This window comes from Phyllopteryx taeniolatus, chromosome 23 (assembly GCF_024500385.1).
Source record: "Phyllopteryx taeniolatus isolate TA_2022b chromosome 23, UOR_Ptae_1.2, whole genome shotgun sequence".
In the NCBI taxonomy this organism is placed as follows: Eukaryota; Metazoa; Chordata; class Actinopteri; order Syngnathiformes; family Syngnathidae; genus Phyllopteryx; species Phyllopteryx taeniolatus.
The window spans coordinates 752,348-765,297 of NC_084524.1; the positions used below are offsets into that span (position 1 = coordinate 752,348).

The 12,950-nt window shown below is 47.9% G+C and overlaps 1 protein-coding gene across 10 annotated transcripts in view; it reads left to right on the plus strand.

Moving 5' to 3' along the window:
• The first annotated feature begins 1,803 nt into the window (after positions 1-1,803).
• Positions 1,804-12,950, plus strand: part of LOC133472831 (neurexin-2-like) — a 237,212-nt gene continuing 226,065 nt past the window's right edge. For 4 of the 10 annotated variants that reach the window (XM_061764239.1, XM_061764241.1, XM_061764243.1 and 1 more), the window contains exon 1: positions 1,814-2,020. The gene's annotated coding sequence lies outside the window, so the exon portion shown is untranslated. Of the gene's footprint in view, positions 2,021-12,950 lie in introns of all 10 variants that reach the window. The other 6 variants (XR_009786862.1, XM_061764247.1, XM_061764237.1 and 3 more) reach the window with 4 other exon arrangements.

The window sequence follows — 12,950 nt, forward strand, 5'->3', positions numbered from 1 at the left end:
TTTGACACACACACACACATATATATATATATATAAAATAAACATTTCGGTCATGGCTAAAAAACATTGGCACCCCACGGCTGACAAACCTTTGTTTCATAGTAAAAATACCTTCACAAGCTGTAGCTGCGGCGATCTTTTGAATGCCCTCGGTTTTCTCCGAATGCTGATGTTTCAATATGTCGTCATGGCGCTGTGAGCTTGCGCCATCTCAGGGGGATGACGGAGAGGAGGAATAATTGCTTAGCCGCACACCCCACGATAAGTGTCTCCTCGCAGCCAGCCGCTGTGATGACGGCGATAACAACACTCCTTGTTCAAGAACGCGGCGCTCACCACACAAGGCGCACCGACGGGACGAGCTGAAGTTGCCTCTCGTGTTATTTGCACTCACTCCCGCGAACAAATGTAAATAAACGGAAGTGCGTCATGCAATGAAACACAGCATTTAAGCTTTCTGTTCTTGTGCAAAACGTGCACACACACACACACACAGCTGCCTGTCTGCGGGGCTCGTAGTCTTTTCTTTTCGCCGATCACCTCACAGCGCACTTGCACACTTGCTAGCTACGGCTATGCACCACGGCCAATTCAATAAAGTTGTGTCGTCATCTGTTTCGTTTTGTTTCATGCCTTGGTTTTCTTCGTTGTCGCTGTTCCTCCTGCCGCATAACAGCCAAGATGTTTCTTCAACAGCGTGCAGGCTTGTGTCATCGTACATTTGGAAAGAAGCTCCTGACGCGCTCTATTCAACAGAAACACTATGCCTCGAGACTCTTCGAGTGGCAGAATAGCAATGGCACGGCATCGATGATACTGTATTTAGGTTTGAAAAAGCAACAAACGATGCTTCTCTGACACCGGAGGCCCCTCCGTTTGCTCATTGAGCAGAACGCGCTGCCGCCCGCGTGGCCGCTGCACATTGTAAAATTAAAGCTCTCCCAAGACTCACAATTGACTTGCGCGTCGATAGCGGAGTCGTGTGCGACGGCTCCCGACGGCTTCTGATCGATCTTCCGCTAAATTGGAAGTTTAACAATATGGCCGTCAAGGCGCATTACTTTACACAAACCTGCCAATCGGGGACGTGTCTTGAAGAACAAACAAGCCGCGCTCGTCACATTGACGTTTTTAGAAAAAGATGAATTAAGGGGGGAACGGGTTCCACAATAGACGGCCCAGCATGTTGACAACAACGAGAGATGCAATTTCATAAAAAGCTGCATGCGACGAGACTGTTCAAACACAACCTGACGGCTCGAATTTCTCCTTTGGCGAGATCACGTGCCGACACACACGTGATAACAAGCGGTTATCGTCTGCCTTATGCAACTGGCGCCCCCGCCGACGTGTTACAAAGTGATATGAAAGCGGAACAAGGTTGGCTTTCTTATCCTTGCGCTAAAACAAAAGATTATATGAGGTTGCAAATAATCAAAAAAAAACAAAAAAACGATTTTAAGAGCACCACCACATGCCAGATTTAAAATTGTGGATTAACATATACACAGTATGCCACGGCAACAGCAAGGAGTTAAGAGTAGACATCCGACCGTTTTCTCTCATGATGAGCAGGTTAAACAAAAGAAAATAATAAGGACATTCTTGCGGTAATATTGGAAAGAAGAGGAAGCAGAAGGGAAGCGCAGTTGCAGTAGCATCCCCCAGCCTGCAAGGGGCGTACCCGAGCACCCCCTCTTGGCAGCAAGTGGACGTGCATCAGGCACCCCGAGAAAGTACTGCGCGAGACCACAACAAAAGCGCACAGGAGCCCAAAGAGCTGTGAGGCTTTTATTTTGAAGCGAACCCGCAGCCGGTGTCCTTTCTTCACATCCGCTCGCGTGTGCAGGTGGAGCCTCGAAGGACAGACGCGCCGCTGCCGCTGCCGCTGCTGGGGATGAGAAAGGCGCGGAAGGGACACGCGTGACGCACAGCCACGCTGGGAATTTGCTTTTGGCTTTTGGAAACACCTCCTCCAAATCTGGACGATAGCAACGCGGGGACTGACTGCCGCGGAAACGTAAGCCGGGAGTTTCCTGTTCTTTGCTGTGGTTTCGTGATGACCGGTGTTCCCGGGGCAGGCAGACGATGCAAAAATCGAACAAACAGAAAAACGCCATTCGGCTTGGCTGCCTTTACGCAAACGAGGCGATCGATTGGCCGATATTCGGACTTTATTTATGCGCGTTTCACACACGCGTATGTTATTTGCCGGTGCGCAAAAAGTGCCCTTTGCTCTCCTGTGTGAGCGTTTTTAACTCCACGTCCTCAATGTGGACTGCAATACAAAGTCATATTGTCCGCTTGCAGTTTTGCACACGTTACGTCCAACTTTTACGCACGACCTCTCAACACGCGCACTCCACAAACTCGTTTTTGTCTTTTTTTTTTTTTTTAATCTGTGAACATACGTTTTAAAAGGAGGATTGTAGCTGAGGGGGGGGGGGCGGTTAGGGTGGGTTTGCTTCTGACAGCCATGAGAATCATCGCAGATATCCCAAACAATTCCGTGAAGATGCACGCTGCACAGGGACGGCCAAGGCGACGCGGCTGTGACCATTCCCTTTTTATTTTCATGACAATTTGTGGATATTGGGTGCAGGGTGTGTGTATGTGTGTGTGTGTGTGTGTGTGTGGTGCGCGCGCGTTGGTTTACCCATTGGGTCCTTAGTCTCAGTCAGTTAAGAGCCGTTACCAGAGCTTTGTGTAAATTAATAATAATAATAATAATAATAATAATAATACCGAGTTTGCGGTGCTGTAACTGCTCTGCCTCATGCCACTGAGATCTGTTCTTAACCAATTACGCTCCAGTGCAGTTCGGGGACGGCCGCATGCGAGTGTGCTTGAACTTTGACATTGCATGCCGTTGTGCGGGTGTACCTAATATTGCGGCCTCCACAAGTTCACTGAGCTTTTAAGGTCACGAAATGAAGGCGGCTCCATAGCGCCCGTGTGACGCGATGACTTTTTGACACACGCGCCAAAGGACATGGAGAAAGAGCTACTTGAGTCCCTTCCCCAAAATGGAATGCCAGAACCTTTAAAAGTGTTGAGTAAGCTCGTGCATGGGTAGAAGTTTCAGCCTTGGGCCCGATGGCGGCATTGTCTCTCATCTTTTCATCATCCACGTCGGCGGAGAGTGTGAAAATTGGAGGGAATGGAGAATGGGAATTGGGTAATCTTGCTGTAATCCCTGGCACGGCGGGCCGAGAGACATGCAGTCTGCCTCATTAACTCCCTCCTCTGCCGCTCCCCGCCTGGCCCTCATCCATCTTCGCCTCTCATCCGTCGGGCGTGAGCGAGGAGAGAGGTTAAAGGAGCTTCGGGGAGCCATAAAGGCAGACGCGTAAAAACACAAGAGGAAAATGAAGGATTCCACTCACTTTCTGTTTGGGCTTAACAGCGCAACGTGATGGGAGGCGTGGCCGCCTCGCTCTTCTCGCTGCACTTCTATCGCTTTTCCCTGTTGATGAAGCGGCGAGGAAGGCCCGTCGTGCACGCCGAAGGACCTCTCATTGTTTCGGAACGACCTGCGAGAGAGGACGGTGCGCTGAGGGAGGGGGAGATTGGGTGGTGGCTTATTGAGCCCATCGAGCTTCCCTTCCTTGGGGTCGCCATGGTGGCAAACATGCATCCGGACGGAGGTCACCGGGTGCTTTTACAACGCATGGTGACCTTTCCTCCACACGTGAACCAGTGTATTTACATACATGTCATTTTTGTCTTCAAGGAACGTAATGCGGTGACCCTCGCCAGCGGTGGGGCGGCGCCCACGCACCCTCTAGTGTCCCGCCGCCACTGATTGAAACGACCATTTACTTCCTTAAATTGCCGTTGGCGTGATGGTGATGTGTTCGCTTTTGTCTTTTCTGGATTCAGCTTTCTGCTTGGCAGACTTTGCCTGACAGTTAAGGGTTATAGCGCCACCTGTTGCTTTGGCTTTCACTCGACAGGCAGCAAATGCCTTTTGAGTTCCAACGTTTCCTCGCCACGGTCGGCCGCAGAGGAAATCTCTCAAAACGGTCGTGTGACGGCGCCGTTTGAGTTCAAAGCGCGGCGCGGCTTTTAATAATGTGCCTTTGGTCTTCCTAATTGAGGAACCATTGAGGGACTTGCTGGGAGAATCTTGGATTCTACATCCTAGTGTATTCCACAAAGATTGGGTCATGAATTAATTCAGCATGGCACGCAAGTACATCTGAATGTTTGATGAGTTTTCTTTCCCCTCCCTCAAATATGTTATCCAAGGCTTTTTTTTTCTTTTTCTTTTTTTTCCATTTTTGAGTAACCCCGCAAAAATCAGGCGCCGCGGATGAATTAATGGAGATGTTCTTTGGAGCCTCCAGCCATCGCCTGATATGGAATATGCGCCGTACCATATTGCTCATCGGTCTGGAGTCCCACCGTCTTCCCAAAAGATTTTTCCAATTTTTTTCGAAAACAGTTTTGGGCAAGGCCTTTTTTTCTGTGCACATCACAAGCTCAGGTCCAACATGAGCGAAGACGTTGGGAAGCTGTGATTGGCTCCAGATGATTTCTCGCTGCTAAGTGGAGCAGGTTGTGTAACGGCTATATGGGACGCACACAAGAGTTTTACGCTCCTAATTGAGGAGTGGGTGTTTGCAACTAATCCGCGTGTGCTGTGGGATATCACTCATCCACACAATTTACAGTTTTGCATAATCATAGTTTATTTGCATAACACTAGCACGACTACATGAACCAAAGTGAACCCTTTGCACTTTAATCTAATATGCATCATCATAAAAAAATGAAATCAATATATGCATCATACGAAGTACGTGTTTTTGCTCGAATTGCTCGCTAATACGTACTGCACATTACCTCGACGCTTGAAGACTTGCTCCTTGTAGGGCAGAATTCCAATATTTGATTTTAAATACGTTTATAGAGTAAAGAGATATGCTGAAAACGTGCAGACTGAGAACTATTTAGTAGTAGTAGTACATGTAGGCATAAGAAAGGTGCTCGACCAAGTATTTTACATTTTTCCAGGTCGTAGGACAGCTATCGGATCGACAGTTGACAAGAGAGGGGGCGTGGTTACAGCACATTCACTGTGGACACGCCCACAGCGTTTAAGAGCAGAGAATAGCTTCATTTTTCACGGTTTTCAAGGCTCATTTTCAGACTTTAAGTGTGATGCGTCCCAGATGTGCGTTCCTCTCTGGAGTGCAACAAGGGCTTTTCAAATTCAATTGATATTTCAAGTTTAGTCATCCTGGCTGACTACTTACTATATGTATATGTATATATTTATATATACACGATTTCTACTATTATCAGGTTAAAAAAAAACCTCCGCGCAACATTAATAAACACATTTTGGACTCAGTATGTTTTATTCTGTGAATGTAAAATACAATGGAGCGCTAATGTTACAAGATCCTGCTTATCAATTCACGGCTTGGAAATGAAATGAGCCCCAGATTGCGTGGGGCTCAGAGCCACTTTCCCAATCGATGTTGCTAATTGCCGGGCTACAGCACGAAGCAGGTTTCCAAGCTTAGCGCCGCCGCTCCAGCCAGCCTCTCTCCTTTGATTTCCTCCTCACATTCTAAAAGGCAGCAGTCCGACTTTCTTCTCGGCGCTTAATGACTCTTCCGAGCTGCCGCGACGCACCGTTTGGCCAGAGAGATTTGCCATTGGCACGTACGGGTGACATGCACCTCCCGTTCCCCCGGTGAGCTCCTGGAATAATTCAGCGATTTGACACGGCGCCTGGTGTATGGCAAGCTGCGGAGCACGTGTGTGTGTGTGTGTGTCACACAGATGGTGTTAGCAGCAGATATGCTCTGGCCCATTCTGACAGAATGGATCCCTGGGAACATATCAGGCATTGACAGCATATGAAATTGGCCTGTCACCCAAATTGATGTTTGACAAGTGAGCTGGAACAAAATTAGCAACATGCTGGCGATACCGTCGTCATTTATTTTTGTTCGAACAAGGTCCAATAAGTATTTTTGCCCAGTATTTTGGATGATACTTGTTGGAAATCCTCTGTTTTCAAGTGGTACTACTCCAAAAGAAGGCATTTGGTAGCGCAATATTGTTCATAGTCATATTTATTGACTCTCGTGGGAAGATCTTACAGCCCACGTGGGACAAGTCTACGATGATTATATCTGATTTAAAGCGCTCAGACCTCCTTGTGACGAGCCACCCCCCCCCCCCCGCCCCCCACACTCTCTCTCTCTCTCTCTCACTACTCTTCCCCAGTCACTATGCGCTTTTCTCCCGTATTCTTTTGATATCAAGCAGCAGACGTGAGAGTCGAATAATTTAGGCTCGAAGCGAAATAAAATGTGTGATGTTTGGGTTTCTACTCTTACTGCCGGGTCGTGAGGGTGTGTGTGTATTTGTGTGTCTGTGTTGGAGGGCTCCACGCCCGTTCAACAAATAAGCTGTTTTGACATACATGGAAAAACTCGTGCTCAATATGCAATCAAGCTACATCGGGAAGTGTTCAATCGCATCTCGCATAATACAGACGTGGATGCACGTTATCTACTCTTCAGAGAATGAGCACAATGCATATGCATGCGTTGAGTGCCCGGCGCACGTCCCCGGGGCCCCACCTGACAGCCGAAGCGGGGTAAAGTCTCTTTGCTGATGCAGCAGCTGAGGTGTCACCTTAGCTGTGCAGATGGTCCTGATAGGTTGCGGCGCTGAGCTGAGACAGCTGCTACACACAAAAAAAGAGAGCCCGAGAGGGAGAGAGAGGTGGAAGGCTTTAGATGGTAAACAACTCTGGGTTTTTCATTTCAGCTTTTCACTTGTTTTTTTTTTTGTCCTGTTCTATACGTATAATTGTGGAGTTTATCGAGAATCCGAGTCGAACGGCACAAAGTTTCGAGAGGGGAGCGAGAAACCAAGACAAAAGACAAAGCACTAATTGGAAACAGGATGAGACAAGTAAGTCATTACATTACGTACAAGAATGAAACCTTCAATATGAGTGTTGCACGGGGCTGTAGTGCGACACCCTGCGAGGGAAGGACAGGACAAGAAGCACGCGGGGCGAGGGTCGTGAACCCGGCTGTAACACTGAAGTGGGCTCCTGGCTGTGGTGTCCTTGAGCAAGACACTGATACGCCGCACTGCTCCAGTGTGTTCCACTAACAAGTGTGTGTGTTCACTGTGATGGGTAAAATGCAGAGAACAAATTTCGCTTGCATGTTCCTGACAATACAAGGTGATTCTTCTTCTTCTTCTTCTTCTTCTTCTTCTACACTTGATGGCAAACTCACATTGGCGGTTGAAGATTTATAATTCTTTTAAGCAATGGATATTTCAACACAATTGGCGCAGCAACATACGGAGACAGACAATAAAACAGTACTCATCGTCATATACACTTTTTCCTCTGTGAAAAACTAATATTAGTGCCGTACTGAGGAGGAGCTGAGACCAGCTCCATGGACAGCATTTTATACTTTTCCACACCAGAATAAATAGCGCAATGGCTGTTGAGTTGATGCAAAGTGTGAAAAATAACTCATTCTTTTTAATTCTATTAAATTCAGTTTTTTATATCAAGAATACGATTCTAGAATGCTGTTTTGTACCAATCTATCTGGAATAGTATCGTTGATGTTTGATTTTCAAAGTCTGCCGCAATGCATCGGAGTGAAGTAGCGACTCGAGCCAATCAATGTGCACCGCGGCGAACTGGAGTCGGAAACGTACGGCTTCCGACCTGTTCGCTCAGGCCCAAAAGAGGAGGGAATCATTTGAAAGGAATACAGTCAACACGTTGATCCGCCTCTCGATTCGAACGCCAGAGCAAGAAAGTTGAGCAAACAGTGTTTTGAGATCGCCTCACCTTGAGTGTTCATCCTTTTTTGCCCCCCCCCCCCCCCCCCCTTAACAACTTCATGGGCCTCCAGGGCACGCTAATGCTATTGTGGATGTTTGCGCACAAGCTGCTAGTTAATAATATTCACCTCTAGATGTTATTTCCTGGTGCTGGCCGGAGCTCACGTGGCTTGACATTGTGTGCCAACGGCCGAATGCGTTTTGGGAGCACATTTCCTCGCATGGACACACCTCGTAATCAATGAGTTAATAAACGAAGGTTCATCCCTCCGCAGTTATAAACGAGGTCCCGATACTTTTGTTCAAGAAATGTGAAAAGCAGCATTTGTCTGTCTGTTGTGGGACAAGGAAGGTATGAAGCCGCGACGACACTGCAGCTATCGTCCATTCCCATTAGAGGGAGAGACGGGAGGGAAGAGGGATGTCAGAGGAGAGAAAGAGAGGTACCAAAAGCCACGTCGGAGGGGGTTGGGGGGGGGGGGCACAACACACCTCTGTGAGCAGGAACACGTGACAAAGGACAAAGGCGAGAAGAGAACGAGGGAGCAGAGTTGCGGTTTAGTGTTAAATGCTGTGTTTTAGCGCAGAAGCTTACTGAGCCCAAAGGTGCTCATCCTTTGCTTTTGGGTCTCCGGAGGTGGGTGGAGCCCGGCAGCGTCACGTGCCCGCTATCTATCCCGTTTCAAAAAATCAGCATTCAAGCATTCTGGAATATTCTGACCACATTAAAGGTCGCTCGTGTTCTGGCAAGACAACTGGAGACCACGCGAGAACACTCTGCTGTGTGTCGGCGCTGTAGACGAAGCGTCCCAATTCCGGGAAAGATAATATCCCAAAGCGGATGATTGGGCCAGTGTTAGGGTCTCCGCTTTACTTTCACGGAGATTCACGGACAGCCCGAGCCCAGCTTGCCTTCTTCCCGCTCTCCAGACGTGTCCTGGCTATTGTATTAGTTTTCCCAGTTGCAGCCGTGAGGGAGTAATCACGGATCCCGGCCTGCGAGACCCCCTGTCCGTGTAAACAACGAAAGCTTATGTTTCCGGACCCGCGGTCTAAGCTGCCTTTTGGAAAGCCTCTGCCCAGTGGGATGTGAAGGTCTCATAATTGAATTAACCCAGGGCTTGCGGCTTGATGTCGAGTTCAAATGCAACGGGGGTTTTGCGCTCCTTATTCGGGAATTGAGGTCAAGGAATTGCGTCTGTGTTAAAGACGTACCCCCCGCGAGACCGGAATGTATCCGATCTGCAGCATCTCGCTCGATTTAGGTCACGCCGCGGCGTCGATTGCTTCATCATCACGAGGCGTGTAAATCTCGAGAAAGTTGAACAGCTGTTTGACACATCCGTCAATCGGAGCGCTTACAGAGCTGGAATGCCGTCATTTATCCGGCGGAGCGGAACGTGGTCGCACTTTTCCATGGGGAAGTAGCCTGCGCGCGTTAGCGTCATTGCGGTCGCAACGCTAACAGATTTGTGAATGGAGCTTTCTCCTTCAATGGGCTCAAAGAAAATTCAAACGGCGATGATGACATAATGAATATTTGGAATGGGTCAATCGTTTTAAACGTGACACAAGCTGCGCATTTGGCAGCAGTGTAACATCGTCATTGAAAATCCCACTTGACATGATCACATGCTTAAATGGCAAGCCAATCTCATTGGATCGGCTTGTGATTTGCTGTGCTTCTGTGGGAGCCCACTACGTTTTGCTCCCTGGGATGAAACTCGGAGGCCTCGTTTACACTCGAATCCCGAAGGTAGAAAAAGTAGCACTGGTCGCTGCCTTCAGTTCTATTTCATTCCCTTCCAAAATATTTTCTGCAGTTTTCCTTGTGCCGCATTCAAGCCGAGTGGCGCATCGCACAAAATACCCGTAAAACACATTTCTCTCCCCGCGCAATGCCGACGCGATAATGTGCTCGTTGGCTAATCGCTTTTGGTAGACGGCGGTTCTGCACAGGCGTGCATAATAAGGATTAAACCACGAGGTTCGGTCGGGGTCGGAGTCGTCGTCGAGTGCACCGCTACCGTGTGCTTTTTCTATTCAGTGCACAAACACAGACAAGGTGTCCAAGGCTGCACACGGCCGTATTGTCAAGTGATTTTCCGCTGGGTTTAAGTGACGTGAGCACAAGCTTCCTCCCCAAATGAGGGGTAAGGATACCTGGCTGGGCTGAGGTCAGAAGGGGAAATGGCTTCTGTTTGATATTTAAATTGCATTCGAAAGCTCCCAAATGTGCCATTGGCGTGATTTCAACAGACATCCTCCTCCTTCCCTCATCTTTTTTGTCGTCTGTCCCTCACGATCCCCGCTGCCGAGCGTGTTTTTACACTCCCGCTCCCAGTCGACTGCAGCTTGCGGGCTCTTTTGACTGCAGCAGGCAGCGGCTGTGTTGAATTTTGTCGCATCCCAAAATAAAAAAGGCTTCTTCCGGGTGTGTTTCGGAGTGACTGCTCGCCATGTGGGTCCAATTGTTTTGGTCAGTGACCGCTAAGTTTATTGGCGCTGTTGTGAGTCATTATCGCCGCGTGCTGCTTGGCAACAAGCCCCAACCTGCACATCATCCCCGGGCACGTTCATCATATTCCTAACAACCAAAATTAGGAAGCGGCCGACACTCGCCTGTAGGCTGCATGGTTTGCGCGTGCAGATGGAAGCCTAAGTGGATTCTTATTGTTCCCTGGTTCTGCTGGCTTTGGCCTCACACACTAATTTGCATTGTTCAGGGAAGACAGAATGTTTGTGAATGCGGCCTTTCAAATATGAACTGTCGGAGACAACAGGGGTTTAATATATCCAATTTATTTGTAAGGCCACAATCAGTTAACGTGTCCACTCTGTCACCGTGACATACTGTATCAATTAATATAGAAAACTTTCAGGAGTTTGCAATACAGATTTTTTTTAACTGCACCATGTTGCAGCTCAACTTTGTTCAAGGTATGCTTAAAGTGGATTCATTGGACAACTGCTCCACGAATGATTGGAAATGAGCTGCAGATTGAGCTGGACGTGAGAGAAATTGGAAAAGAGACTTGATCATTGATCCCTTCTCCTCAAATAGCAGACGAGTGGTCGTCGGCTCAAAGAAAGTTACGGAGGCCACAAGTTGTTGGCTTGCAGGTGAAAAAGCAGGAGCAGAAACGGAATATGAATAAAGATACTCAACTTGCTTTCTCAGAAAAAATCCAAACAAGAATCATTGGGGCGCTCGTGCTGCGAATGCACTGCATCAGCATTTCCACTCAATGAATCCATCAGTCAGTGGTGGAGATACATTTAGCTTGGTGAACATTGCAATGACTGCAATTTATGTTGCTTTAGCAATCCATCTGCGATACGCGATGATTGACCTGAATATTATTTCGACGGTCTCCTGCGATCTTTAATCAAGCTTCCGCAGATAACTGAAGTGGAAACAACTCCTGCGTTTACTCCGAGGTCGCCGCCTTTGACGACCCGACGAGGCCTTTTAACAGCACACGCACAAAATCACCCTGTCGGGAGAAAATGAAAATTGGTGTGTTTTTCTTGCTGCGAAAGCCTGTTCGAAATAATATTTTGTAACCCCACGCTCGATTGGATTTGCTCGCTTAATACCAGGTGGATGAATGAACCACACAAAAAAGTGTTTCCATCTTGCAAGAGCGCAAAATGGTCATTACAAATAGTTCGAATAATGGTTTTGCAAAGCCTCAAGAAAAAAAACCCTTTTTCTAACCAATTTGATGGAAAGCTTGAAAGCGTCATCTGGCCAACGCCACCAACCAGCACAAGTGACAACGGGTCGTCACCTGCCTCGAAGCCCCTCTGCTTTTCCATGACCCACTCAAAGTCTGTCAGTGCAGTTTCAAACATAACCAGCCAGTCAGTGTGTAACTCTATCAGCGCACCTTCATGCACCGAAACCCATTTTGTTTTCTTTTGGAATCTTGTTTGGACTTGGAGAGAGTGTGAGCTGCTGTTGTCAGAGCGCTTTAAGTCTCAAATAGCACTCCGGGGTCTCATTCAATCAGACACGCTTGCTGCGGCTCAGCGTGGCGCGTATCAGCGTCGCTTTGGAGCCCGACGCCTCCGACGAGTTCACTTCCGCCCCCCCCCCCCCCCCCCCCCCCTCGCTCCCGTCGCACCTCACGTGGCCTCTCCGAAGAGGGAGCAGCCATCCAGCTGTGGCAGGAAAAGGCTAACATTTTACATCGACCATTTGGAGGTTCGAGGCCCAGGAGACTGCGAGCTGCAAAACTTGGGGCTACGTCCTATCACTGTATACAGAGGGCTTTAAAAGTAGGTAAGCGGTTTTTGTTGTGAAAATCCATAAGTGTATCAAGGCCAACATTCAAGGAGCTCCACTTTTTAAATAACAATAACATAGACATTGCCATGACCAAGTACAACCTCTTATTTGGATAAATTGCAAAAAAACATGAACAAAACATGAACTTCCCTGCTCCCCTTAAAACCACATTTTCAAATTGCAATTAGAGGACACTCAATTTAAAAATGTGGAAATATTGTAATGTGCTTTTTAATAAGAAAAATTGCATTCTATCATATAGTCATTTATAAAAACATACAGTAATGACATAACTAAATTCCTCAATAAGCTGCAGTAATATTAGTTGGATAAAGAATATATGCCTGTGAGTATTGTATCAGTATTAGTAGTACTAACGTGTCATGGCAGCTACGTAGTTTCTGCATTTGTACGCGTTTTAGTGTGGGCAGGACACCGAAGTGACACTTGGAGCAGTGCCGTTCTCGAGAACAGGATGACATTGTTTGGAATGCACCGCTAAGACTCGAAATGGCTCCTCGTGTCCGAGTGTTCGGACGGAATGCGTTGACGAGCTCCGGCTCCCTCGGCCACCTCGTGATGATGTCGTTCAGAATCAAGACGTTTGCTGTTGTTGGAATGGAGGACAATAAGCATCCCCCAGCGTTTGAACATCAAATTGAGCACGTGCAGGCCAAATAAAAACGGCGTGCAGATTGCCTCCCGGGGCCTCCAAAAATGTGGCAGAAATCTGTGCACCTTTTCATCTGCATTCAGCACTCCTGGAGGAGAGTTTGGCTGGGATGAAAGATGGCTAGATAACAGCAGCCAA